The 4485-nt window shown below is 37.3% G+C and overlaps 1 protein-coding gene across 2 annotated transcripts in view; it reads right to left on the bottom strand.

The window, feature by feature from the left end:
• Positions 1–3282: 3282 nt before the first annotated feature.
• Positions 3283–4485, bottom strand: part of NMU (neuromedin U) — a 36433-nt gene continuing 35230 nt past the window's right edge. For both annotated transcript variants that reach the window (XM_072132012.1, XM_072132011.1), the window contains one exon: positions 3283–3783. The gene's annotated coding sequence lies outside the window, so the exon portion shown is untranslated. The remainder of the gene's footprint in view (positions 3784–4485) is intronic.

The raw sequence follows: 4485 nt of genomic DNA, 5'->3' as shown, positions 1-4485 counted from the left end.
ATGACAGAACAATCAGAATCTAGAATGATAACTTAGTCACGTAGAACAATCTATGCTTCTGTGCCACAGATGATACCTCACAAAAAATTCAGTAGCTTAAATAATACCAGCCATCCATACAGGGCTACACTATGGATGGTCAAACATAGCCAAGTCCACTAAATCACTGCCTAAACTGCATTTTCATTCATTTATTTGTGGTTGAGATATCTATCTATCTATCTATCTATCTATCTATCTATCTATCTATCTATCTATCTATCTATCTTCTCTTTAACTTAGCCTAGCCCAGTGGATAACTTTATCCATTATCCATTCTCCATGGATTGATAAACTTCTGAAAAAGTTTGGAAACAGCATTTTGGATTGTGATGTTTTATTATTATTATATATTTATTTTTCTCCTACATAATGGAAATTAATATATTGAAAGTAGTATTCAGAGGTTTTGACTGGCCCATGGGGAAGTTGGTGCCCCAGTGGGCCACTATATAATTTCAAAGCCAACCACCACCTTCATGAGGGGTGCACTGGCACAGTTATCTTACTGTATTAATGAGCAGCATACCGTCCCATAATATTATCAATGCTCACATAGCATTCACTTCCTTAATTTTAACTTAGTGGCATTGACTGTGATTTGATCCAGAGAATTCATGTATTTATTATATAATAACTCTTCTTTTCCTCAGATGATCACATAATTTTAGCCTCACCTTGAACCATCTCATTTTCCAGTAATTACAGAAATGTCCTGAAGATAATATAGTAACTACAGCAATGCATTGTGGGTATTCCAGGAAGTACAAAATGCTCTTCATATTATTATTATTAGGTGTTGTCATGTAAAAAAAATACTATAAACTGTATAACATTCTATTACACGGACAAAATAATTTTATTTGTATGTTCCTAATTCCACAATAGTTCTGTTTCGAATTAATTACTTTTGAGTTATTTTTTTAGTCTCTTTGAGCTTAATCTAGCAAAGAAAATCACATATCATATTACTTGCCATTTCGACATTTTACCTCCCCGCTCAGACTTTCCCCATATCTTTGGAATTATTGTGTTTCACATGCCAGGCAGCCAATAATACAGTATGAATGATTATCAGATATGCCGACCATTGTCCCTGCAGGAGAGGTGTATTGTGTATAAAGTCGGTGAGTAATTGTATAAAACAGGGACTTGCCCTCTGCCGTGATGGAGGCAGTGGGGGAGATTTATCATACAATAGAAGTCCGTCCCCTCCGGTGGCGCCAGGTACAAGAGGCTTAGGCAGGTATTCAGCAGGTGGCTGCGCTGGTTGGTTTCCAAAACTGTTCCAGCTAGCATAGTTTTACACAAGGTGAATGTTTGCTTGGTCTACGTAGTACCCCAGCATGCCTGCCCCTGCCAACCCACTCTGCCACCGACTGTGCCCCTTCATGCCCACTTGCCATGGAGATGGCGTGATGGAGAAGATTATTGCATTTACAGACATTTGCAAGTATTTGCGAGAATTTCAGGGTTTCTATGCCAATTTTATGGTAACAAACCCTGGTAACATCAAATCAGAGGTACTGCACAGAATTGGCAAGGTAATAAAAATGAATATTAGGTACCTCTAAGCTATGTTGGTAGCATGTAGTATAATGTTTTTAATAGTTCTAGGATTCCAAGCACCAGATTTTGTGTGGGTGTAACCTGTGCCACACAAAATCTGTCAGTCCACCAGAGGGACTTCCACTTCAAGTGATTAAATATTATATGGTTAAAGATAACTGATTCTCTAATCACTTTTTTCCAATTATAGACGTTTAGGTGAAGTATGGTTAGCCTGAGGCAAACTCTTACAGTGTGGATATCTGCAGTAAGAGAAAATCATGTAAACTTTTACTTTTGATCTGTAACAAATTTAAAATGATCACAAAACAATATCTAAAATTAAAGTACATTTGCTATTTCCATCAGACTGAAAGTATACAGTCCAATCTTCATTATGTGCATTCGATAGGGTCACTTCCAATGAAAAAAGATTTAAGGAAACCTACCATGAGGAATCTACCATCAGAAGTAGATCTAATGCTAGATTCTTCCCACCGGTCTCTGCCCTAATCAGTAATAATCGTTAAATTAATGAAATAATAGAGCTGAGGTAGCCAGGAGAAATCTACCATCAGATCTATTTTTGATGGTAGATTCCACCTGGTAGCTGTAAAGAAAATCTACCATTCGATTTTATGAATTGTGAACCAAACATACCTTGAGAATGCTGTAGCTACATTGATGCAGAAACATATCTTGTTTAATCCCTTAACCCAAGTGGTTCTGCTCAAAAAATAATTATAAAATTCAGGACATTGGGAAAGCTTGGCGCCGACATAAGCTTCCTGAACTATCCAGACAGGACTAATCAACCCGAGCTGGATCACTCATACACAGCAGCTAGGGGATGGTGCAGCGATTGATTACTGTAAGGAACAACACAGTAATGATGTATTCTTAGCTCATGCTGTGCACCACAAGGCTGAAGCAGTGAGTGGGTGAGTGAAGCGCCGCTGTATCCACAGAAATGAGAGAGCCTCATTATAATAATTTTATAATTGTTTTTCAGCAAAACCACTTGGTTCAGGGATTAAACAAGATATGTTTCTGCATCAATGTAGCTACAGCATTCTCAAGGTATGTTTGGTTCATAACGCATATTAACAAATGGTAGATTTTCTTTAAGCAGCTTCTGACTACAAACTTATTTTCCAATTAGTTGTTTGGCTACAGGAAGTTCTTATATTATAAAACATTCCATGGAAGTGGAGATACAGTTTCCATGATCCATCCTTTTAGGTTTTTATTTAGCCCATATCGGTCTATCCACAATCATGTTGGCAAGGTTCATTTACCACTGTTCCTGGCGCAAATGTAACCATGGTTTTCTATTAACCAAACATACTGAAAACAAGAGTATTTTGACCTCCTTTGGACTATTAAATGGAATCATCTGTGTAGTCTATTACTCTATTCCATACAGTTACATTCAAAGTTAATACATTGGAACCTATTTAATGTATGACTATACAATCTGTACAGCAGACATTCACCCAAGGCAGGGGCAGACATACAATTGGTGCAACAAGGGACTTGGCAGCTGAAAGTGGGGCACTATTATCCATGTCTTGTTAGATTGTATGTACATTCAAAACTCTCTATTATCCTCTACTGATGAAAGTGTATGCTGGGATGTCCTCCAATGTATATTGTTTAAACTGTAAATTTTAGGTAGGAAAGGCAACTAGATCATTTAATACATGTTAATTTGCACATTCTGATTTTTTTAAAACAAAATGCAACTTTATTTGGCTGAATTTTTCACTACAATAAGTCAAAAAAATAGTACATGAGCTGCATTCATCTAAATGATATCGAGGCATGTCATAGATCCGAAGTTAAAACAAATAAAAGAACCAGTTTAACAGATAAAAAATGTATTTTAAAAACAGTGGTCAGAGAAGTGCATTTATTTACAAGACATAACAGGCAATACTTTCAGAGTATTCAGCATGCAGAGCTCTTCAACTGCGCCTGTCATTGGTCATTCTCATTATACACCATAGTAATACACAGTAGAACACTGAAAAACAATGTTTTTATATGCTTTAATATAATTAGGAAATTAAAGAAAATTTGGCAGCTTTAGCCAAAAATAATTTATGATAATATCCTTTACATTCTATTGTGAAAGATTGTTACAGTTGTTTACAATATGGGGTGTCCAGGTCTTCCTAGGTAGGCCTTCGTCAGCTGGAAGAGAATAATGAAGAGGTTAAAGATTGGTTTATGTAATGAAGTAAAGTGGTAATAAAGTATTGTCTACCACAATATGGTACTTCATGATACAGACAAAGCTTGTACTCGTTTCGGCTAATTACTCCTTTTATTTAAGCCTAATGTTTTGCTTGTTTTAGAAAATTTCCCTACCCTTAAATTAACGTACCTGAAATTATCTGAAATTAGTCTCACAATGCTCTGAAGGATGAAGAAATTAGCACCATATTCAATAGGAATTCATTGATGGAGGTCTATAGAGTTATAGAAACAGCAGAGCAAGGTATGCTGTTACTTCTGGAGTAATGGAAACAGTATACCCGTATGTACTCGAGTATAAGCCAACCCGAGTATGAGCCGAGACCCCTAATTTTAACACAAAAACTGGAAAAACCTATTGTCTCGAATATAACCCGAGGGTGGGAAATGCATTGGTTACAGCCTCCCCAGTATATAGCCAGCCAGCCCCATGTAATATATAGCCAGCCAGCCCCCTGTAGTATATAGCCAGCCAGTCTCCTGTAGTATATAGCCAGCCTCCTGTAGTATATAGCAAGGCAGCCCACTGTAGTATATAGCCTGCCAGCCACTGTAGTATATAGCCAGCCCCCTGTAGTATATAGCCTGCCAGCCCCTCTAGTATATAGCCTGCCAGCCCCCTGTAGTTTATAGCCTGCC

This window comes from Engystomops pustulosus, chromosome 1 (genome assembly GCF_040894005.1).
Source record: "Engystomops pustulosus chromosome 1, aEngPut4.maternal, whole genome shotgun sequence".
NCBI lineage: Eukaryota > Metazoa > Chordata > Amphibia > Anura > Leptodactylidae > Engystomops > Engystomops pustulosus.
Note: the sequence above shows the minus strand (reverse complement) of the source record. Positions and strands in the feature narration are given on the sequence as shown.